This window comes from Solanum lycopersicum, chromosome 8 (assembly GCF_036512215.1).
Source record: "Solanum lycopersicum chromosome 8, SLM_r2.1".
NCBI lineage: Eukaryota > Viridiplantae > Streptophyta > Magnoliopsida > Solanales > Solanaceae > Solanum > Solanum lycopersicum.
The window spans coordinates 26,342,451-26,369,034 of NC_090807.1; the positions used below are offsets into that span (position 1 = coordinate 26,342,451).

At 35.0% G+C, this 26,584-nt stretch overlaps 1 long non-coding RNA gene across 1 annotated transcript; it reads right to left on the bottom strand.

The window, feature by feature from the left end:
- Window positions 1-5,950: 5,950 nt before the first annotated feature.
- LOC138337667 (uncharacterized) lies at window positions 5,951-7,254 on the bottom strand. Its single transcript, XR_011211063.1, has 2 exons — window positions 7,179-7,254; window positions 5,951-6,179 (listed from the first exon to the last, which is right to left on the bottom strand). It is a non-coding gene; the product is annotated as an uncharacterized lncRNA (long non-coding RNA).
- Window positions 7,255-26,584: the final 19,330 nt, after the last annotated feature.

A 26,584-nucleotide genomic window follows, 5' to 3' on the forward strand; every position in this document is an offset into this window, starting at 1 on the left:
CAACTTCTCATACCACTTTGATGGATAAAAATTACCTTTAATAATTACCTTCAAATTTGAAGGACCATCTTAAGAAATAATGTGTCCAATAACCTTTTATACAATTTTGATGGACAAAATTACCTTCACATTTGAAGGAACATCCTATGAACTCATAATGTTCTTCCTTTTAATTACCACAATGATGACCAATAACATTTAACCATACTCATGTTCATACATTCAACCACTTGTCATTTTCTAGACAAATTAATACACTACTACCACATTCACATAAGAGAATAGAGCAACTTAATAGGGTAAATTTTATGATTTTCAGTCAAAAGTATAAAACTTTATGTTAGTCATCATTATATCATCACTATAGTGCATTATGACTTAAACCCAATGTCTTACCAATATAAAGACACTTTTAGTCATAAATCAATTGGACTTGAACCCAACTTCTTATTATCATGGTGTACCAAGACTTTAACTCGATGTCTTACCCATTTGTGCGGTGGAACCTGAATTCACCGTCTTACCCGCAACCAATGCCTTAATAAACCAAATGCATTAAAAATAATAATAATAATCAAAAATCATAAATATAATATGAACTTGTAATATACAAGAAAAATGAACAAAATCAATTAATTAAAACATGTTGGAATCATATAAAAGTCCCAAGTTAAATTAAATTCAAACATCTTAATAGTTACTCTTAACATTGTTATGAAGATTATTATAATTTACTAATCATTTTAGAATAACTACAAAATAAGCTTTGTTAGTACAAATAATATATATGATATGAAGTATACAATGCAACCAAAAATTTATTAGGATAGTTCTTAAAAATCACCTACCATTGATTTTTTGAGGAGAATGAACAACTCGTGCTAATAAAGTGTTATAAAATTTAAGAACAAAAGAACAATATAAAGAAGAAGATAAGAAAAATATAAAATAAGAGAAACAATATAAGATAACTTTCTCTCTTTCAAGTTTTTACCAAATCTTCAAGTGTCTATAATATGAACTCTTATGCCTCTATTTATAGCGTAACATAGATACATACAAAAGATTGGTCATAAACATGACATTAATATGAATATAACGGGGAGGTTATGAAAGTGAAAGACTACAAGAATAATGGTTATAAAGGTGAAGATTATGGAGGTTATGGTCATCTTCATAATGAGGAAAGTAGTGGAGATAATGAGTGAGTAACTTCTTGGTGTAGTGGACATCAGCAATATATAATATATAATAATAATGACTATTTTTTAGTGTAATTTTTATCATTTTTTTAGCTCCTTCATTAGATTTTGATCGAATTATCATGTTGTGTATTGGAAAGTAAACTCATCATGTTATGACTTATAATGCTTAATTTTATGTGATATATTTATATATATTTTTCTCGTATTAATAAATAAAATTAAACCCAAAAGTTTCTTTTGATTCTAAGTAACTTATAGAATACTCCCTAGTTTAGGAGCGATTAGTTATATCTGCGCTAGTTTGTAATATTAAAATTTTATCAAATTTTAGACCTTGAATATATGTATTTGGTGCATCCATATGTGTCCAGATATATGTATCTTACACGGGGTCAAAATCATGTGAAGTTTATTCTAGATACAATGTATCTAGGTGGACTTGCATGTATGTGACTCTCTTTCGCATTCGTTTCACCTCACTTGCTACTTTCCTCTCACTCCCCATTTTAGTTTATTTGGCTGAAAAAATGCATATACATGTCTAGGAAAAACTACATGGAATAGAAAATAATGGTAGAATTTTAGTGTGTATATCTATTGTTTATACATGGATATAATTATATATTAAATTGCAAATACACATTTTTACGGAGGGCTTGCAACTTTTATCTGGCCTCCCACAAAAGGTTGGAAGCCATTGCATAATCATCTGCATATGATGATAATCAGTTATTGGTGGCTGAGTATTTAATTCAGATGATGCACTCAAAATTATTATTGTTATAATAACAGCAAACAACATCAAGTATTCCATATTTTATCTATCGATATAAAATGAGATATGCATATCTCACTCATCACTACCAGGCCTATTTACGTCTAACATTATTAACTCTATCTTAAACACAACAAATGTACCAAATATGTCTACACAACTATCACTTAAAAAATCCTTATTTTAGGCCTACCCACCAACTAACATTAATTCTTCAGTTCAAAATAACTAATAAAATTGTATCGGCCATCTCTTTTATGGTAATTTTACAGCTTAATAGATGATACGTCAAAAATTTGCGATGAACATGATTAGTAATGTTTCCTCAATAAAGAACATATTATTCCCCATTTTTACGTCAATTTATTGCTATCCGTACTTGTATTAGTATATCATATTGTTGTTGAAGTCACTAAGTATAAATAAAATTAGCGCGACTAATATGTTACAAAGTCTATCATACTAAAGTAAATTTTGCTTTCAAGTTAAAAGGGGATTTGATGTATTTTAATTAACAATTACCATTAAGTTAAAGGGATTACAATTTAAAATAGCGAACTTTTCATTTAATTTTTTGTTTTCTTGAATGAAAATACCGAGGTTCTATTGGTATGGATACCAATGATACTAGTGGAGGTTTAAAGTTTCTGTTGAAACTTTCCTTTTCACCATCACAATGTAGAAAATTAGTACTCTGAAGTGAGTTACACGAGGTATACACTACTTTGACAATTTTTTTGGATGAAGCACCATGTTTTGATTTGTGTATCACTCAAGAATAAGTCAAAATTGCAGCTCTGTTGCTGCAATGGAGATTAAATTACGAACAAAAGGTTTTTAATAACCCTCGTGTCACGACCCAAAAATGGACGTGATGGCACCCGTCTTATCCCACCAAGACAAGTCAGCTTAAAACTCAACCATTACAATAAAGTGCGGAAATAAAATATAAGTAACTTAATAAAAACCCTAAAACCTGGTAGTCACATTTACAAGCCTCTAAAGTATTACAATTGATTCAAAAGAAAAACTCAAGTCTCAAATTAACTTGTTTCTAGAATAGAACAACATCATAATTAAGGAGAAGAAAGTCTGCTGAAATGGAAATAGCTACCTCACAAATCTCCAAGAAGCCTCGGAAAAGAAGAGAATGACAAGTACAACAAAATCCAGGCTCATAACCTACAAAAATTTGTAGAAGCAAGGGTTAAGTACCAAACCACACGGTACTCAGCAAGTAAACCTCTAAACACAAGCTAAGGGGATGAAATACGGGTACTCCTACCACCCCAACCGAACCTCCACAACTACAACCTGCATTAAAATCAACCCAACCTAACAACTCACAGTTTACATAGCACGTAGCTCAACAACAACACTTAGATCCTCAACAACAATACTTCAACAAATTACATATCCTCAACAACAATACTTCAACAAATTATATATCCCCAATAACAAGCTCAATATTGATCAATCGCAGGTTTCACAGAAAGACAATCAGAAGATTAGCAAAACACGATATCAAGTTCACTAATGATAAGTATGTACAATGCAATGGAATGCGATGTCAAATATAATGATGCATGTATAACCTAGTGATACACACCCGTTGTCTCTCAGTCCGGGACCCATGGGGGACATATCTGTCCATGCATCTGTCGCGGCGTACGACACGACCCTCGATAATAATAACCATCGCGGCGTGCGATACGTCCCTCGAAATATAGTATCCATCGCGGCGCGCGATACGTCCCTCGAAATGGTACATCCTCTTTAAGTTCTCATTCTTTCTCAATGCACATAACACTTTCACAACCATGTCTTAAAATAATGCAAATGACATGTTCACACAAATAAAGAGGATATGACCACTTTCATAACACTGCACAATTCACAACAACATCAACAATGATTCAACAAACTTTTCAAACCATTCTTTATCATCAACACATCACACACAAGCAATTATTCACATTGCCTTTTATTACCCTTGTTTTCATCATTAAAATTAATCAATGTGGACAAGTCAACCCATCACCAAGTCCCATTACCCCCACACATATAGCACAAGGAAATACACGCATTTCACACACTTAACAAAAGTTTAGAAATTCACTTGCCTCAATTTATCGAAAAAATCACTTCGGGACTTTAGCTTCCTCCTTCGTTGTACTTTCAAATCAATACAATCTATTAAAATCAATAACCACAATAAGACTTCTAAACTTACAACACTCATATTACTATCTGTTTAACTTTGACCCAAAAATTTATCCAAATTTATAACAAAGTTTCTCAATCTTGATTCTAACCAATAAGTCAAATTTCATATTTCTTAAATTTCAAGTCAAGAGTTAAGTCATAAATTTCTCCAAACACTACAAACCTAATAGTTTTCATATAATATAATGTAGTCAATATTTAATTACTTGTATCAATATACCAAATTTGAATCTATTTGATAACCTCAAAAATAATTCTTAAACCATGAATTAACAAAATAACCAATGACCTTTTACGATGAACAACAGTACTATTCACGTCTACCATGAAATATACACAATATAAAATAACTCCTTAAAACATACATTTTTCCTATGATTCAATCATCATGACTTCTCATTCCCTATTCAATTTTGCCATCATTATTTAATTATTGACCATTAATAGTTTTATAATAATTACAGAAAAATCACGTTAAATTATCTCTAATGTTCAACCCAATTCCCTTATGCTCTGTCCAGCATTAAAGATATCAACAATTGCCCCTAATCTTTCAATATCTATAATTCATTATATTTAATAATAAAAAAAATGATTCTTACCTTTTTGCGCCGAATCAAAAATTTTCATCGACTTTTCCATCTTCTTGTTATATATTTTTTTTATTATTGATTTGTTTGTGTGTATTGCTGGTGCTGCAAACAGCCGGAACAATCTTTAACCTATATTTTTTTAAATTATTATTATCATTATTATTTTGGGCTTGACCCGTTTATTTTCTTTTCCTTTATTATTAACAAAAAATTAATCATTATTAAAATTATAAACTATATCACTCATTCTTACAAGTCATAAATTATTTATAAAAGCTATTAAAATAATCAAATTCAGATAAATGGGTGAAATTCATAAAACGACTAAGAGGATCGTTACACCTCGTACCATTGAATCTACTTGATCAAGAACAGCATAAAAAATCTGTCAAGAGAAAAGAAGGTTCAAAAACATTTAAAAGAGAAAGTCAATATTCAAATGAGAAGAAAGACTAACAATGTTGCTTCCAATAGCACAGCAAAAAAACATTAGGAAGAACAAGAAGAAACACTAAAAGAAGTATCAAACTCTTGTTTGATTTTTTTAATACAGGTCAATACTTGGATATATTGAGTACTTGTATTTTTTTTTTCTATAGCCATTTGCATTCAAGTATACACATAAGGTTTAACTGTTGATTAGTTAAAATATGGATATTTTGATAAATGAAATAAATTTGATTTTAGCAAGAAATACTTCTTTTTTCTTATATACAATGCTTGATAAATTCAATTCATTTGGTATAATATTTATATTTACTAATATGTTTAATCAAATTGGTTGTTTTCTATATATTTTCTAGTACTCCTTGCAACCTTTTTTTTTCTTTCAATACAAACATAACTTAGAGTCTACATAATTAATAACGATAAATTAAGTTTTGCAAGAAATTATGTCTTAGTGAAATTAAATTATTCAATACTAAATTGAAACAATAAAATAAACATTCAAACTACGATTGAAAATGTCTTAATTATGACATTTATGTGTATGTTGGAAATACAAAGTGCTTATAATTACTCTAGATTGATAACTATTCCATTCAAATTGTCACGACCCAAAAATGGACGTGATGACACTCGTCTTATCCCACCAAGACAAGTCAGCCTAAAACTCAACCATTATATTAAGTGCGGAAATAAAATATAAGTAACTTAATAAAAACCCCAAAACCTGATAGTCACGTGTACAAGCCTCTAAAATATTACAATTGATTAAAATGAAAACTCAAGTCTCAAATGAACTTGTTTCTAGAATAGAACAAGATCATAATTAAGGAGAAGAAAGTCTGCTGAGATGAAAACAGCTACCTCACAAATCTCCAAGAAGCCTCGGAAAAGAAGAGAATGACAAGTACAACAAAAATCCAGGCTCATAACCTACAAAAATTTGTAGTAGCAAGGGGTGAGTACCAAACCACACGGTACTCAGCAAGTAAACCTCTAAACACAAGCTAAGGGGATGAAATACGGGTACTCCTACCACCCCCAACCGAACCTCCACAACTACAACCTGCAGTAAATTCAACCCAACCTAACAACTCACAGTTTACATAGCACGTAGCTCAACAACAACACTTAGACAAATTACATATCCTCAACAATAACACTTTAACAAATTACATATCCTCAACAATAATACTTCAACAAATTATATATCCGCAATAACAAGCTCAATATTGATCAATCACAAGTTCCGCAGAAAGGCAATCAGAAGACCAGCAAAACATGATATCAAGTTCACTAATGATAAGTATGTGCAATGCAATGGAATGCAATGTCAAGTATAATGACGCATGTCTGACCTAGTGATACACACCCGCTGTCTCTCAGTCCGGGACCCATGGGGGACATATCTGTCCATGCATCTATCGAGGCGCACGACACGACCCTCGATAACAGTAACCATCGCGGCGCGCAATACGCCCCTCGAAATATAGTATCCATCGCGGCGCGCGATACATCCCTCGAAATATAGTATCCATCGCGGCGAGCGATACGTCCCTCGAAATGGTACATCCTCTTTAAGTTATCATTCTTTCTCAATGCACATAACACTTTCACAACCATGTCTCAGAATAATGCAATGACATGTTCACACAAATAATGAGGAGATGACCATTTTCATAACATTGCACAGTTCACAACCACACAAGCATGAAATCACATCAACAATGATTCAACAAGCCATCAAACTTTTCTCAACACATCACACATAAATAATTAATGACATCGCCTTTTGTTATCCCTTTTATTTCATCATTAGAATTAATCAATGTGGACAAGTCAACCCATCACCAATCCCGTTACTCCCAAACATATATCACAAGGACATACACACATTCCATACACTTAACAAGAGTTTAGAAATCCACTTGCCTCAATTAATCGAGAATTCACTCCGAGACTTGGGTTTTCCCCTTTTGCTGAACTTCCAACTCAAGCAATCTATTGACATTAATAATCACGATTAGATTTTGAAGCTTACAACACCCGAATTAATATTTAAGTTTTCAAATATCAATGTTATTTAGTATGTTAATTCTTATATAATGCTTATACTATTTAACAACATACCCCATCATCTCAAAACTTGAACCATAACAAAGTTATAATTAATAAAAATAAGTTATAGAGCCATTTGCATTCAAGTATAAACATAAGGTTTAACTGTTGATTAGTTAAAATATGGATATTTTGATAAATGAAATAAATTTGATTTTAGCAAGAAATACTTCTTTTTTCTTATATACAATGCTTGATAAATTCAATTCATTTGGTATAATATTTATATTTACTAATATGTTTAATCAAATTGGTTGTATTCTATATATTTTCTAGTACTCCTTGCAACCTTTTTTTTTCTTTCAATACAAACATAACTTAGAGTCTACATAATTAATAACAATAAATTAAGTTTTGCAAGAAATTATGTCTTAGTGAAATTAAATTATTCAATACTAAATTGAAGCAATAAAATAAACATTCAAACTACGATTGAAAATGTCTTAATTATGACATTTATGTGTATGTTGGAAATACAAAGTGCTTATAATTACTCTAGATTGATAACTATTCCATTCAAATTTTATGCAAAAGTGACTTCCTAACTATTCAAATAATATCATTTGGAACATAGTCTACCGATAATTTAATATCTTATAAGAATTTCGCAGAAAACAATTAGGAAATTAGTCTCTTTATGTATCATTGAAATAAAAGAGTTTTTTTTTCTTTTTCAAATATCTTTTACATCACCAATTAGCATGTATGATGCATGCAATAGTAAAAATTCTTCGAAAGAAAGCAATTATACTAGAATCATAAGATTCAATGTGTGCTTAATATTTTGGAAAAAGTCACCTAACTAGAAAAATATTTCTACTAAATTTCATTATACATTAAAATAATTATATAATCTTAATCTATTGTTCTTGTCTCCCCTGTTCTCCCTTCTTACTACTCGATCATGATGCTACTTAGAAGCAATTGATAAATGTATCAATACATATATTGAGACCAGATGCATAAATTTATCGGTCTATATTTGCAAATATGTGACTCTCTCTCTCTCTCCTTTAGTTTATCTGACTCACCACTCTTCTCTTTTGCTCATCTCTCTCCCTATTTAAATATATCTGATCGCAAAAATATATGTATTTAGGTATTTACGTATAAGTAATTATTTGAAAAAATATATTAAAATTAAACCGTAGAATTTAATATCCACACAGTTAAGAGTAAATTGAATATAAAATAGTAAGCGGAATTTTGAAAATTCAATAACGTTTGCACAAATTTCATATAAAAAGAATATCAAAAAACATTATGATTGAATAGAAAATACTTTTTTTATTATTAATTAAATATCTTGACCTCAAGTTTCTGGACATAAAATTATTTTTGTTGTGGAGTGTTTTATCTTCAATCTAAAATTTCTCAATGCAAATTTCGAATTCAATACTACTAACATATATCTAACTTACCTAATAGTCATAAAGTTAAAATTAATCCTGAAGTACCTGTTTAATGAGTAATTCACATTTTATAAATATCAGAATTATTTTGCCAGGCCTTCCTTTTGAGTGTTTTATTGTCTATGAACCATATGATATAATAGTTTTTATATTATTTTAATTTTTAAAATTACCAAATTGTCTTACTCAATGGAAAAATAAGATACGCAAAGTTCTTGGAGATTTTATTAACTTTATAAATAGACATTAACGGGGATAGCCCATAGTGACAAGTTCTCACATAGTCACCAACATTAGTGACATTTTAGGTTTATTAATTTTGATATATTTAAGTCAGTGGAAAAATCAGCTTTATGTCAATCGTGTATTTCACGTGAGCTTTTTATGATAAAAATATTTGTCTATAATTGATTTTATAAATCAACCACGATGTTGAGATATCGTAATGAATTTAATCGGTGTCAAAAGTTCACTCGACATCTTTCATGTACTTAACGTGAATCTTTTTGTTAATTGCAATTTTTGAAACTCAAAGATTATGAGGAGACACAAAGTTAAGTGGAAGGTAGGGAGATCATCGAACCCCACTAATAAAATGTTGTATATATCTTGAAAGACGAATATATATTTGATACACAGAGACTAGTTGGAACTCGGGAAGCTATATGGTCAAGTCTTAATTATAGGTTATGCTTTTGTCAACTGAGTTAGTGTTTAAACTCTTAACCCCCACCTCCACCCACCAAAAAAAAAAACTCAAATCATGATCCTCCTTTGATGATGGATTCATCCTTTCCCAAGAAAACTTAAATACTTAAATTAGTTTGCTAGACTCGAACTTATCACCTAAGATAAAAAATCTTGCGAAATGTGTGATCCTGTGACATATATATATATATATATATATATATATATATATAGAAAGAGAGAGACAGAGAAATAGATAGATAGATAAATAGATCGAGAGAGAAAGAGAGAGAGTAACATATTTAAAATGGAAAAGGGCCTAAAATACCCTCAAAGTATTGGAAATGGTACAAAATTACACTCCATCCACCTATTGGCTCCAAAATACCATTCCCACCCACCTATTGGGTCCAAAATACTCTTGTCATCCACCTTTTGGTTCAAAATTGATCACTTATTTAACGGTTTTATATTTAAACTATTTAAATATTTTTAAAAATACGCGGCGCTCAACTTTTGTTATAATTTAACTTATTAGTATAATTTATAAATCAATCCACTACCCACCCATTATTAATTAAATCCCTCTAAATTAATAAACCCGTCACATTATTAATGCAAGCTACTACCAATTGAATGTTGTTAAAAATTATAGAAGTAAATTATCATACATTCAAGTGGCTAAATAAAAAATCACCGATAAACTTAAAAATCTGACTATGTTCATCTTAATTATTCTTACGTCTCAATTATGTGATGTTACCTCATAAGTAACTTTTTTTCAAAATAATATATTAAAGATTTTTAAAAAAATCATAAATATTTATAAAATTATATTTAAAAAAGTGCATGAATTAATTCGGGATGTATTACTTCTTTACCTTTAATCATAATTTTTTAATTCAATTTTGAAAGAAAGTGTCATTCTAAATAAGCGCCTCAACCTAAATTTAATTGGGATTTCGATTCGGACTCGAATAATTTTGAATGTCATTTTCAGGAATCTATAATTTCATCGTGTTTTAGTAGTGTTTATGACGATTTTGATATTATAATTGGATTATTAATTGAGTGAGGTTTAGTTAGTAATGAGTGGGTAATGGGTTGATTTATAAATTATATTAATGAATTAAAATTATAACCAATAGTCGAACGCCAAGTATTTTTAAAAATATTTAAAGAGTTTAATTTTAAAACAATTAAAAAAGTGGTCAATTTTGAACCCAAAGGTGGATGAGAAGGGTATTTTGGAGCCAATAGGTAGATGAAAAGGACATTTTGGAGCCAATAGGTGGATGAAGGGTAATTTTGTACCATTTTCAATACTTCAAGGGTATTTTAGACCCTTTTCCGTATTTAAAAATATAGACAGACAACATGCATCTGGTCTCAATATATGTATTGATACATTTATCAATCACTTCTAAGTATCATCATGATCGAGTAGTAAGAAGGGAGAAGAGAGGAGACAAGGAACGATAAAAAGAGATTATATAATTATTTAAAGTATAATGAAATTTAGTAGAAATATTTTTCTAGTTAGGTGACTTTTTTCCAAAATATTAAGTACTCATTGAATCTCATTATTCTAGTACAGTTGCTTTCATTCGAAGAATTTTTACTATTGCATGCATTATACATGCAAATAATTGGTTGATATAAACGATTTTTTCTTTTAAAAAAAACTCTTTTGTTTCAATGATATATAAAGAGACTAATTTCCTAATAATTCTTATTAGGTTTTGAATTATCAGGAGATTATGTCCATTCCAAATGGTATAATTTGAATGGTTATGAAGTCACTTCTCCATAAAATCTGAACGGAGTAGTTGTTATGCTCAAGCCTATACCCTCGACATGGCCGACACTCAATAACCATTGCTGGCCTTGAGCGGATCCTTGACCTGATTTGCTTAATTTAGCGGAAGACAATATCAATAACTATAATGATAAAAATTCAATTGAACTGATAAGCATACTAATTGTAAAGGTTTAAAATATTCAATTGGCCAAAAGTGGCAACCCAAGTCTTAACAAATGGAAATAAATGAAAAGGCAACATTTGAGTGTCCATCTGTGAAGCCTCTAAAACTGAGATGAATGATGGGACAAACCCCACAACATCTGAAAAAAAAAACAATAAAAGGAGTCCTCCAAAATGTAAGGAGGCTCATCACAGACTCTAGAGTTCTCAACTGAATCAACGGTGCACCGGATGCCTATCCTCGTTACATGCATCTGCATTATAATACGATGTAGGCCAAGTGATATCATTATATTGAATATACGAGTATGCGAATTGGAATGCTAATACAACATATGCTTGAAAAGGAATCTAAAGAACATACTTGGCTCAATTAAAATTAACATAACTGGACCCATTTCAATAAAAAACAATGTAAAAGCAAGTGTAACATAAAGAAAAGTTGTTTAAAACATGATGTCAACTTTGTGTGTATGCAAAGATACGAATAACTCTGAGTTGTATGCAAAAATACAAATAAACTAATGTATATAAAATACAAAATAGTGTTGTGGGATTTCCTCTAACCACCTGTTAAGTCGTTTGGAGCAGCAGAGTTAAATTCTGAAAATCACTGTCTGGGTCGACGGATCCCACGACGGACCGTCATGGGCACGACGGACCGTCGAGGGTGTCTCGTTCCAAAACACTTAGAATTTAGAAATTTGGGTACTGAGATCGTCTCTCTGAACTTCACGATGAAATTGCAGGACGGACCGTTGAGGGCTCGACGGACCGTCACAAATCCTTCCGCAGAATTAACTCTCTGAACCTTGTGACGGACGTGCAGGACGAACCGTCACAGTTGTGACGGATCGTCACAGACTGCGTAACCCTGACTGGGTCGGATTTCAGTTAAATATTTTTAAGGGGCCTTTTTGACTATTCTTACTTCTAATTATAAAGTTAGTGGTTTAATGTTAATAATTTAATTACTTGGGGGTTAAAAGAGAGAACCTTGAAACAAGTAGTGGGGTATTCTATTATCTTTTATACTTAATTATATGCTAATTAGGGTAAAAGAAAGAGGGTTTGAATAAGAAAAAGAAAAAGAACAGAAAGAGAGGGAGAACAATCGAGAGAAGAGAGAAACGAAGAAGAAAGCAAAGGTGTTGGGGGATAGCTTGCTTGATCGCGAATTCTTCGGTGGAGGTAGGTTATGGTTTTATGCTAATTCATAGTAAACTCTTAATAGCGAATGATATGTATTGGATAGTATTGTAAAGTCTTCTATATGCTTAATAGTGTGCTTGTATGATGTGATTATATATGATTGTGATAAAATAAGCATGATGAGGCTGTTGAATCTTAAATCTTAAAACCTCTTTGTTAATGATGATGCCTTGGTATAAAAGAAGGCTTGATGAATTAAAAGAATGAGGTTAGTGGATCGGGTGTCACGTTCCGGCACCAGGATAGTATTAATGGATCGGGTGTCACATTCCGACACCTGGATAGTATTAAAGGATCGGGTGTCATGTTCCGACACCAGGATAGTATTAAAGGATCGGAGTGTCACGTTCCGACACCAGGATAGTATTAGTGGATCGGGTGTCACGTTCCGGCACCAAGATAGTAGTAATGGATCGGGTGTCACGTTCCGACACCAGGATAGTATTAATGGATCGGGTGTCACGTTCCGACACCAGGATAGTATGAGGGGGATCGGAGTGTCACGTTCCGACACCAGGATAGTAAAGAGAATGAATCTTGAATTATGTTAATATACTCAAATTAATGAACCTATTTCCCCAAATGAGTATGGTATGGAGGCTTGAGTCCTCATGGGTGTGCTTGGCGTTATTATCAATGATTTTTTTAGTGTTGGCTGCTACCTGTTGAGTGTTGTAGTTGATTCTATGATATTATCTGATATATATTGCTTTCTATTTTGAGTTGACCGATGATATCTACTCAGTACTCGTGTTTTGTACTGACCCCTACTTGTAATTGTTTTTCTTTGTTATTGTGGAGTGCAGCAAACGTACCGTCGTCTTCAACTCAACTGCAACTCTAGCTAGACTTCAGCATAATCAGATTTCAGGGTGAGCTATTGTTCCTAGCTCGGACTGGATTCTTTCCTTCGCGTCTTGATGTCTTGAAGTTCAGACACGGACCATCTCTTTTACTTATTTTAGCTTCTTAGATACTCTTAGATTTAGTAATTTGAGGATAGATGTTCTTGTGATGATGACTTCCAGATTTTTGGGAATAATAAGTATTGAGTTTTTAGAAGCTATTTAATTGATTTTCATTAATGAGTTTAAGTCTTCCGCATTATATTATGTTATTTATGGTTGAAATGTTGGGGTTTAGATTGGTTGGTTCGCTCACATAGCAGGATAAGTGTGGGTGCCACTCGCGACCCGTTTTGGGTCGTGACAAACTTGGTATCAGAGCATTAGGTTCGTTGGTCTCATCACACAAGAACGAGTCTAGTAGAGTCTTAAGGAACGGTGGGTGGACACCTTTACTTTTCTTTGAGAGGCTATAAGACTTTAGGAAAATTTCATTCTTTCTTCCTTTCGTGCTATTACTTGGATCCAATTGGTATTTAGGCGATACAAATTGGTATCTGACCATCTTCACTCTATTTCGCAGATGGTTAGAACTAGAGAAACAACTACGCCAACACCAGCACCGGCAGGACAGGGTGCGTCAGAGCCAACCACTGGGGATGTAGCTCGAAGAGGAGCAGTGACAAGGGGTCGTGGTAGAGGTCATGGGAGGACGTCCTCTAGAGGAAAAGGACAAGCACCTGTCCCATCTAGTACTAGGGCGATGACTCCTCCACCGACTGAGGAAGTAGTAAGAGAGGGTGAGGAAGGGGAAAGTGAGCAAGTGCAGAATGAGGAATTACCATCCCAACCTACCCCAGAGATGATTAATCAGGTTCTTGCCTATCTTAGCGGATTATCTGATCAAGGCCAAACACCTCCAGTGTTTTCTGCACCAGTACCCCAAGTTCTAGAGGTACAACCTGCAGCTACTGTGGCTCCCCACATGGATGCCTCATTGGAAATAGGCACGTTTCCTCGTTTGACTACAGGGCCTATAATGACAAGTGATCAGCATGAAATTTTCAGTAAGTTCTTGAAATTGAAACCTCCAGACTTCAAGGGTGCTGAATTTGAGGATGCCCACGGTTTTCTGGTTGACTGTCATGAGTTACTACATAAAATGGGCATAGTGGAACGATTTGGCGTTGAGTTTGTAACCTATCAGTTCTAGGGAAATACCAAAATGTGGTGGCGGTCACATGTTGAGTGTCAACCCGCACAGGCACCACCTATGACTTGGGTGTCATTCTCTAGCTTATTTATGGAGAAGTATATCCCCCGGACCTTGAGGGATAGGAAGAGAGATGAGTTCTTGAGCCTAGAGCAAGGCAAGATGTCGGTGACTGCGTATGAGGCTAAGTTCAGTGCATTATCCAGGTATGCCACCCAGCTTTGCTTCAGTCTACAAGAGCGGATTCGCCGTTTTGTGAAGGGGTTGAGGTCAGATTTGCGGATTTCAGCCTTACAGGTAGTGGCTACAGTGAAATCCTTTCAGGAAGTGGTAGACTTCGTGATAGAGGTGGAGGGAGTGAAGCCAGATGACTTCACCATGGCATTGACATCTAAAAGGTTTTGTAAGGGAGGTGAGTTTAATGGTTCTTACTCCAGAGGACAGGGTTCAGGAGGTTATCCAGCCCGACCTATTCAGTCTTCACTGCAGACTGTAGTTGGGGGTCCGCCGCAGACCGGTCAACATTTCTTTAAGTTTGGAGGTTATCCCCAGACTTCGTCATTCTCAAAGAGACCTATTCTTGAATCCAGAGAGTGTTATGGATGTGGGGAGACTGGAGACATTAAGAGGTATTGTCCAAAACAGAGTTACAGACCTCAAATAGTCAGAGGTAGAGGTGGTCATGAAGGAGGCCGTCATTCTGGAGGGCGTGGTGGCCGAGTTAATGGTGGTCACCAAAATGGCCGGGGTGACGGACAAATAGGAACTACTGCAGCGCAACCTGGTAGAGGCAACGGGCAGACAGGTGATAGGGCCCATTGTTACGCTTTCCCTGGGCGGTCGGAAGCGGAGACATCAGATGCTGTTATCACAGGTAATATTTTGGTTTGTGATTGTATGACTTCTGTATTATTTGACCCTGGCTCCACATTTTCATATGTATCTTCCGCATTTGCTACTGACCTTAATTTAAATTGTGAATTGCTTGACATGCCTATTCGTGTTTCTACTCCGGTGGGTGAGTCTGTGATAGTTGAAAAGGTGTATAGGTCTTGTCCTGTGAATTTTATGGAGAGCAATACTCATGTAGAATTGGTTATCTTAGAAATGGTTGACTTCGATGTAATTCTGGGTATGACTTGGCTTTCTCAAAATTTTGCAATCTTAGATTGTAATGATTAAACTGTAACGATGGCCAAGCCGGGGACAGATCCGTTAGTGTGGGAGGGTGACTACACTTCCACTCCAGTTCATATCATCTCCTTCCTTCGTGCTAAGATAATGGTTAGAAAGGGTTGTTTAGCTTTCTTGGCACACCTCAGGGATGATACTACCCAAGTACCTTCAATTGAGTCGGTTCCGGTAGTCCGTGAGTTTCTGGATGTGTTTCCTGCAGACCTTCCTGGTATGCCACCGGATAGATATATTGACTTTTGCATTGATCTGGAGCCGGGTACTCGCCCCATTTCCATACCTCCTTATAGAATGTCTCCAGTAGAGTTAAGGGAGTTAAAGTGCCAACTTCAAGAGTTGTTAAGTAAAGGTTTCATTAGACCAAGTGCATCCCCTTGGGGTGCTCCGGTGTTATTTGTGAAGAAGAAGTATGGGAGTTCTTGGATGTGCATAGACTACCGGTAGTTGAACAAGGTAACTATTAAGAACAAGTATCCCATTCCTTGCATTGATGACTTGTTCGATCAGGTACAAGGTGCTTGTGTCTTCTCTAAGATTGACTTGAGATTCTGTTATCATCAATTGAAAATACGGGCAACGGATGTGCCAAAGACTACTTTTTGAATCAGGTATGGGCATTACGAATTTGTAGTAATGTCTTTTGGTCTTACGAATGCCCCTGCTGCTTTCATGAGCTTGATGAACGGGATTTTTAAGCCATATCTGGATCTCTTTGTGATCGTATTTATTGATGATATACTGATATACTCCAAGAGTAAGAAGGAACATGAGGAGCATTTGAAAATTGTGTTGGAAGTGTTAAGGGAGAAAAGACTTTATGCCAAATTCTCTAAGTGTGAGTTTTGGCTAGATTCAGTGTCCTTTTTGGGGCACGTGGTTTCTAAGGATGGAGTGATGGTGGATCCTTCTAAGATTGAAATAGTGAGAAATTGGGTAAGGCCTACTAATGTTACAGAGGTAAGGAGCTTCGTTGGTTTAGCTAGCTATTACCGTCGATTTGTTAAGGGATTTTCTTATATTGCTTCCCAATTGAAAAACTTGACTAAGCAGAGTGTTCCATTTGTATGGTCGGACGAATGTGAAGAAAGCTTTCAGAAACTCAAGACCTTGCTGACTACTGCACCTATCCTTACCTTGCCAGTAGAGGGTAAGAACTTCATTGTTTATTGTGATGCATCCTATTCTGGTTTGGGTGCAGTGCTAATGCAAGAGAAGAATGTAATTGCTTATGCTTCGAGGCAATTAAAGGTGCATGAACGTAACTATCCGACCCACGATTTGGAATTGGCCGCAGATGTGTTTGCAGTAAAGCAATGGAGACATTATCTATATTGGGTCAAGTGTGAAGTCTATACGGATCATCGTAGCCTACAGTATGTCTTTACTTAGAGGGATTTGAATTTGAGACAGAGGAGGTGGATGGAACTACTGAAGGATTATGATGTTACCATCTTGTATCACCCAGGAAAGGCTAATGTTGTGGCAGACGCCTTAAGTAGAAAAGCAGGGAGCATGGGTAGTTTAGCCCACTTACAAGCTTCTAGAAGCCCATTGGCTAGAGAGGTTCAGACTCAGTCTAACGACTTTATGAGGTTAGAAGTAAATGAGAAGGAATGATTTTTGGCCAGTGTGGAGGTGAGATCTTCTTTTCTTTACAAGATCAAGGGAAAACAGTTTGATGATGAGAAACTAAGCCGACTTCGGGATATGGTGTTGCGAGGAGAGGCTAAAGAAGCAATAATGGATGAGGAAGGTGTTTTGAGAATTAAGGGAAGGGTATGTGTGCCCCGTGTTGATGATTTGATCCACACTATTCGTACAGAGGCTCATATTTCCGGATATTTTATACATCCTGGTGCAACCAAGATGTACCGTGACCTAAAGCAACACTTTTGGTGGAGTAGAATGAAGCGCGACATTGTTGATTTTGTTGCCAGATGTCCAAATTGTCAGCAAGTAAAGTATGAAAACCAGAGGATCCTGGTGCAACCGAAATGTACCGTGACCTAAAGCAACACTTTTGGTGGAGTAGAATGAAGCGCGACATTGTTGATTTTGTTGCCAAATGTCCAAATTGTCAGCAAGTAAAGTATGAAAACCAGAGGCCCGGAGGAACACTTCAGAGAATGCCCATTCCTGAATGGAAGTGGGAGAGAATTGCAATGGACTTCGTGGTTGGTCTTCCAAAGACATTGGGGAAGTTTGACTCTATTTGGGTAATTGTGGAAAGATTAACTAAGTATTCTCACTTCATCCCGGTCAAGGTGACCTACAATGCAGAGACTTTAGCTAGACTCTACATCTCAGAAGTTGTTCAATTGCATGGAGTTCCACTTTCCATAATATCAGATAGAGGTACGCAGTTTACTTCTAAGTTTTGGAGAACATTGCATGCTGAATTAGGTACTAGGTTGGACCTTAGTACTGCATTTCACCCTCAGACCGATGGTCAGTCTGAGCGAACAATTCAGGTGTTGGAAGATATGCTTCGTGCATGTGTGATAGAATTTGGAGGTCATTGGGATAACTTCTTACCCTTAGCGGAGTTTTCATACAATAATACCTATCATTCAAGTATTGATACGGCTCCTTTCGAAGCATTATATGGGAGGAGATGTAGGTCTCCCATTGGTTGGTTTGATGCATTTGAGGTTAGACCGTGGGGTATTGATCTTTTGAGGGATTCATTAGAGAAGGTGAAATCTATTCAAGAAAAGCTTTTAGCGGCTCAAAGTAGGCAAAAGGAATATGCAGATCGAAAGGTTAGAGACTTGGAGTTCATGGAGGGTGAGCAAGTCTTTCTGAAGGTTTCGCCCATGAAAGGGGTGATGCGGTTTGGAAAAAGAGGTATGCTAAGCCCAAGGTATATTGGACCATTTGAAGTACTTAAGTAAGTAGGGGAGGTGGCTTATGAATTAGCCTTGCCCCCAGGACTGTCAGGAGTGCATCCGGTATTTCATGTGTCTGTATTGAAAAGATACCATGGGGATGGAAACTACATCATTCGTTGGGATTCGGTTCTTCTTGATGAGAATTTGTCTTATGAGGAGGAGCCTGTTGCCATTTTAGATAGAGAAATTCGCAAGTTGAGATCAAGGGAGATTGCATCCATCAAAGTTCAATGGAAGAATCGACCAGTTGAAGACTCCACTTGGGAGAAGGAGGCTGATATGCGAGAAAGATACCCACACCTGTTTACAGATTCAGGTACTCCTTTTCGCCCTTGTTTTTCTTCTTGTGATCGTTCGAGGACGAACGATGGGTAAATTGGTATCTATTGTAACGACCTGTTTAGTCATTTGGAGCAGCAGAGTTAAATTCTGAAAATCACTGTCTGGATCGACGGATCCCACGACGGGCCGTCATGGGCACGGCGGACCGTCGAGGGTGTCTCGTTCCAAAACATTTAGAAGTTAGAAATTTGGGTACTGAGATAGACTCTCTGAACTTCACGACGAAATGGAAGGACGGACCGTTGAGGGCTCGACAGACCATCACAAATCCTTCCGCAGAATTAACTCTCTGAACCTTGTGACGGACGTGCAGGACGAACCGTCACAGTTGTGTCGGACCATCACAGACTGCGTAACCCTGACTGGGTCGGATTTCAGTTAAATATTTTTAAGGGGCGTTTTAAACTATTCCTGCTTCTAATTATAAAGTTAGTGGTTTAATGTTAATAATTTAATTACTTGGGGGTTAAAAGAGAGAACCTTGAAACAAGTAGTGGGGTATTCTATCATCTTTTATAATTAATTATATGCTAATTAGGGTAAAAGAAAGAGGGTTTAAATAAGAAAACGAAAAAGAACAGAAAGAGAGGGAGAACGATCGAGAGAAGAGAGAAACGAAGAAGAAAGCAAAGGTGTTGGGGGATAGCTTGCTTGATCGCGAATTCTTTGGTGGAGGTAGGTTATGGTTTTATGCTATTTCATAGTCTACTCTTAATAGCTAATGATATGTATTGGGTAGTATTGTAAAGTCTTCTATATGCTTAATAGTGTGCTTGTATGATGTGATTATATATGATTGTGATAAAGTAAGCATGATAAGGCTGTTGAATCTTAAATCTTAAAACCTCTTTGTTAATGATGATGCCTTGGTATAAAAGAAGGCTTGATGAACTAAAAGAATGAGGTTAGTGGATCGGGTGTCACGTTCCGGCACCAGGATAATATTAATGGATCGGGTGTCACGTTCCGACACTAGGATAGTATTAAACGATCGGGTGTCACATTCCAACACCAGGATAGTATTAAAGGATCGGAGTGTCACGTTCCAACACCAGGATAGTATTAATGGATCGGGTGTCACGTTCCGGCACCAGGATAGTAGTAATGGATCGGGTGTCACGTTCCGACACCAGGATAGTATTAATGGATCGGGTGTCACGTTCCGACACCAGGATAGTATAAGGGGGATCGGAATGTCACGTTCCAACACCAGGATAGTAAAGAGAATGAATCTTGAATTATGTTAATATACTCAAATTAATGAACCTATTTCCCCAAATGAGTATGGTATGGAGGTTTGAGTCCTCATGGGTGTGCATGGTGTTATTATCAATGATTTTTGTACTGTTGGCTGCTACCTGTTGAGTATTGTAGTTGATTCTATGATATTATCTGATATATATTGCTTTCTATTTTGAGTTCGCCGATGATATCTACTCAGTACTCGTGTTTTGTACTGACCCCTACTTGTAATTATTTTTCTTTGTTATTTGTGGAGTGCAGCAAACGTACCATCGTCTTCAACTCAACTGCAACTCTAGCCAGACTTCAGCATAATCAGATTTGATGGTGAGATATTGTTTTTAGCTCGGACTGGATTCTTTCCTTCGCGTCTTGATGTCTTGAAGTTCAGACACGGACCATCTCTTTTACTTATTTTAGCTTCTTAGATACTCTTAGATTTAGTAATTTGAGGATAGATGTTCTTGTGATGATGACTTCCAGATTTTGGGAATAATAAGTATTGAGTTTTTTGAAGTTATTTAATCAATTTTCATTAATAAGTTTAAGTCTTACGCATTATATTATGTTTTTTATGGTTGAAATATTAGGGTTTAGATTGGTTGGTCCGCTTACATAGTAGGATAAGTGTGGGTGCCACTCGCGACTCGTTTTGGTTCCTGACACCAACAATCATCACATAACATCTATAGTGATGATACAACGATCTGCCTCACGTTGCCACCTCATCCTATACCCGGCCAAAGGTATATGACCTGAACTTCCTAATGCATCCACTAGTATATGTGAAATGGGTGTTGGAGTTTAACAAGTGTGAATGGAAAAATGAAAAGAGAGAATATGAAAAGTGAGAGAACTATGGAGGGAAAATGAAAAGTCATTTGCAAAGTGCAAATGAAAAGTCATTTCTCCCATATCGGCAAAAGAAAGGAAAATTGTTGTCCTTATATAAGGAAACACTTCCATTACTTCTTAAGGAGATAAGAAGATGATGCCCCCTCGCGCCGTCGCTCGCTCGGCTTCGGCTTCGGAAATGATATGATTGATTGATTAATTTTTTGGACAAAATTTATCTAATAAGTTTTTGTTAAATCAAATAAATCTTGTTAATATTATCTCTTATAAATTTGCGGGTAATGGTAACATTCCGAAAAGTTGTTACTCTTTCCGAAAAGTCGTTACTTTTCGAAAAGTCGTTACTTTCCGAAAAGTTGTTACATTCCAAAAAGTCGTTATTTTCCTAATAGATACAATTTTTCAAAAAGTTGTTATTTTTTCCAAAAGACACAACTTTCTGGATAAAACGGTCTGAACAGATTTCACTGAATAGACACATTCCTTGCTGAAAATGGATATAAAAGGAAGTCAATTTTTGATTTTTTAAAAACTGAAAATTTTCCTTCTCTGCATTTATTTTTCTCTCAAATAAAATCAAAGTGTCGATCGACTGAGTCTGTGTGACTTGTTGATGTTCTTAAGTTCGTTGAAGTTAAAGAAATTTCAAGTACCGCTATTTCTTTAACAGGTTTAATCCATTTTATCTTGGGAGAAATTAATCCATAACCATGGGTACAGTGAGGGGATTAAATTTCTTAAGGACACACAGTAGTTTCTGTGGACTCGGATTACTTCTTGTATTTTATGTTTTTTCTGCTTCATCTTATTTCTGTTTCTATTTATTAACCTTATAAATACAGGTTACTGTAAGAATAACAATCTTATGAAATTTAACAGTTTCTATTTTGAGGTTTTTGGAGATTAAAACCTTTATGGTTTTCTACTCTGCTTGAATTTTTAAAATTCATTCGATTAACGATTAAAAAATATAAAAACTTTATGTTAAATCAGAAACAATTTGTGTAAAGATTTGTTCTTTACTATTAGTATTTCAAATACTTAACTTATCTGCCATTGTGACAGAAAAAAATAGACTAATTCAAGTCAAACAAATGCTGGAATAGTAAGTGCTGTAACAACATCGGTTGCACATAATCGTTCAAATGCTTCCTTAGCGCCAGCTGAGAAACCTGCAAAGTTTTTTGGGGTCGACTTTGAGAGATGTCAGCAAAAGATGTTCTTCTATCTCACTGCGTTGTGTCTCCATAAGTTCATTAATGAGAATGTTGCTATTATGTCAAATGAAACTCCGCTGATGAACGATTCTTGGTAACAAAAGCATGGACAAACTCAGATTTTTCGTATAAAAATTATATTTTGAGTGGTCTGCAAAATGATCTGTACAATGTGTACAGCAATGCAAAAATATCAAAAGAACTCTGGGATGCTTTAGAAAAGAAGTACAAAACAGAAGATGTTGGAATGAAGAAAATCATTGTGGCAAAATTTCTGGACTATAAGATGATAGACAGTAAGACTGTCGTCACCCAAGTTCAAGAATTAGAGGTCATAATCCATGATCTCCTTGCTGAAGGAATAAATTTATTTAGTACCTATGTTAGAAATATTAAGTTTTCCCTTAATACTCACATAATCTTTAATGTAGGATTGATTGTGAATGATGCTTTTCAAGTGGCTGCAATTATTGAAAAGTTAACTCCATTATAAAATGACTTCAAAAATTACTTGAAACACAAATGCAAGGAGATGACTGTTGAGAATCTCATAGTAAGGTTGAGAATCGAAGAGGATAATAAGGCTGCAAAAAAGTGGTCACGTGGTAATTCAACAATATCTGGAGTAAATTTTGTTGAAGAAGATCCCACAAAATTAAAGAAAAGAAAGAAAGCATCTGGTCCAAAAAGCAATCCTCCTAAGAAGAAATTCAATGGAAACTGCTTTAACTGTGGTAACATTGTCATAGGGCTAATGAATGCCGGGGTCCAAAGAAGGACAAGAAAAAGAAGGATCAAACAAATTAGGCTGAATCCAAAGGAGAAATGGACGATCTCTGTGCAATGCTTTCAGAATGTAACTTGGTTAGAAATCCAAGAGAATGGTGGATAGATTCTGGTGCCTCATGCCATGATTATGCCAACAAAGAATTATTTTCATCATATACTCCAGCACCTATAGATGAAAAATTATTTATGACAAATTCCGTTGTTACAAAGGTGGAAGGAACTGGAAAAGTCCTATTAAAGATGACATCAGGCAAGGCGGTGACTTTGAATAGGGTCTCATATATTCCAGAATTGAGAAAGAATTTAGTTTCAATTTCAGTTCTGACCAAGAATGGATTTAAATGTGTATTTGTTTCTGATAAAGTAGTAGTAAGCAAAAATGATATGTATGTAAGAAAAAGGCTACCTTAGTGATGGTCTTTTCGAACTCAATGTAATTGCAGTTGATATGAATAAAGATTTTGCTTCTTCTTACTTGCTTGATTCTAAATGTTTATGGCATGAACGTTTGGGACATGTTAATAACAAATCCTTGCAAAAACTGATTAACTTAAATATTTTGTCAAAATTTGAGTGCAATAAATCAAAATGTCAAATTTGTGTTGAATCTAAGTATGATAAGCATTCTTATAAATCTGTTGAAAGGAATTCAAATCATTTAGAATTGATTCACACTAATATTTGTGACATGAAGTAAACACCATCACGTGGTGGGAAAAAGTATTTCATAACTTTCATTGACGATTGCATTAGATATTGTTATGTATATTTGCTAAATAGCAAGGATGAAGCAATAGATGCATTTAGGCAATATATAACTGAAGTTGAAAATCAGTTAGATAAAAAGATAAAAATGATCAGAAGTGATAGAGGTGGAGAAAATGAATCTCCATTTGCAGAAAAATGTTTAGAAAATGGAATAATCCATCAAATTACTGCTCCCTACACTCATAAGGATAATGGAATTGCAGAAAGGAAAAAATGATCTTTAAATGAAATGATGAATGCATTACTTATAAGTTCAGGTTTACCACAGAACTTGTGGGGGGGGGGGGAAGTTATCCTTACAGCATATCAAATACATAACAGAGTGCCACACTCAAAGACAAATGTAATTCCATATGAGAAATGGAAAGGTAGAAAACCCAATTTGAAATATTTCAAAGTGTGGGGGTGTCTAGCAAGAGTCCAAGTTCCTATACCTAAGAGGTAAAAATAGGACCTAAGACTGTGAATTGTGTATTCATTGGATATGCCACAAAAAGTAAGGCATGTCGATTTTTGGTTCATAAGTCCGAACATCCAAATATTCATGATAATACAATAATGGAATCAGATAGTGCTAAATTTTTTGAACATATCTATCTGTATAAAACTAGACTTGAGTCATCTAGTGGGGGATCTAAACAACCCAGAGAAGAACCAAAAGAGAGTGAACAAAATGAATAAAGTCCAAGACGCAGTAAACGTCAAAAGACATCTACTTCATTTGGATCAGATTTTGTAACATTTCTTCTTGAAAGTGAGCCTCAAACATTCAAGGAAGAAATGTTATCTAGTGACTCAACCGCTTGGAAAGAGGCTGTTAATAGTGAAATTTAATCAATCTTAGGCAATCATACTTGGGAGTTGGTTGATCTTCCTCCAGGGAACAAACCCTTGGGTTCAAAATGGATCTTTAAAAGGAAGATGAAAGACGATGGAACTATTGACAAATATAAAGCAAGACTTGTTGTCAAAGGTTTTAGACAAAAAGAAGGTCTTGATTATTTTGACACATACTCGTCAGTGACTAGGATTACATCAATTTGGATGTTAATTGCACTAGCTGCAGTATACGGTCTTGAAATTCATCAAATGGATGTGAAAACAACCTTCTTAAATGGAGAGCTTGAAGAAGAAATTTACATAGAAAAGCCTGAGGGTTTTGTAGTTCCTGGTAAAGCAAAGAAAGTGTGCAAACTTATTAAGTCACTTTATGGACTAAAACAAGCACCAAAACAATGGCATGCAAAGTTTGATCAAACCATGTTGTCAAATGGATTTAAGATCAATGAATATGATAAATGTGTTTACATTAACGATACTCCAAATCAGGAAGTTATTTTATGCCTATATGTAGATGACACGCTTATAATGAGCAAAGACATTGCTAATATAAAAGCTACAAAGCGTATGCTTTCTAGTAAGTTTGATATGAAAGATTTAGGAGTTGATGATGTGATATTAGAAATTAAAATTCTTAAAACTCCTAACGGTCTAGCATTGTCTCAAACTCATTATATTCAAAAGATACTTGAAAAATTCAAATTTTTGAATATTAAAAGGGCAAAGACTCCAATTGATGTAAACCTTCATCTTGCAAAGAATAAAGGTGAAAGTTAGTCTCAATTGTACTATGCTAGTGTATTGGGAAGCTTAATTTATGTCATGAATTGTACACGAACAGACATAACTTGCGCTATCAGTAAAATGAGTCGATACACAAGTAATCCTAATCAAAATCATTGGTTGGCAATGAAGAGAGTTTTGGGATACTTAGATGACACTCAAAACTATGCTTTACATTACAACAAATATCTAGCCATTCTTGAAGGATATAGTGATGCAAATTGGATTACTGGGTCAACTGAAATAAAATCCACAAGTGGATACATTTTTACTATTGGTAGAGAAGCAATATCTTTTAAATCATCAAAACAAACATGTGTAGCTCGCTCTACGATGGAGTCTGAATACATTGATTTACACAAGGCAGGTGAAGAAGCTGAATGGCTATGGAATTTCTTACAAGATATTCCATCTTGGCCCAAACCAATAGACCCTATATGCATACACTGTGATAGTAAAGCTGCAATAGGAAGGGCTGGAAGCATCATGTATGACGGCAAGTCTCGTCACATAAGACGAAGACATAACTATGTGAGACAACTACTCTCTAGTGCAATTATCACAATTGACTATGTGAAGTCAAAATATAATGTGTCGGATCCACTTACAAAAGGCCTACATAGAGAGGGAGTTGAGAAATCATAGACGGGAATGGGACTATGGCCGGGAACAAGTCATCGTGACGGTAACTCTACCTAGAAGACTGGAGATCCCAAGATCTAGGTTCAAGGAGATAAAACAAAGTCATTAATGACGGTTCAACATTGTCAAGAAAAATTATTATTTGTGGTCCATTCTCATAAAGGGACAATGTTTAGTAACCAGGAGAAAGACATAAGGACTTTTTAATGGTTTCTAAGTTTGATACAAGGAATATCAAATGGTGTATCTATGGGATAACACATTTAGAAATAACCTATGTAATTGTGAAGTGTAAGCCGCTTCA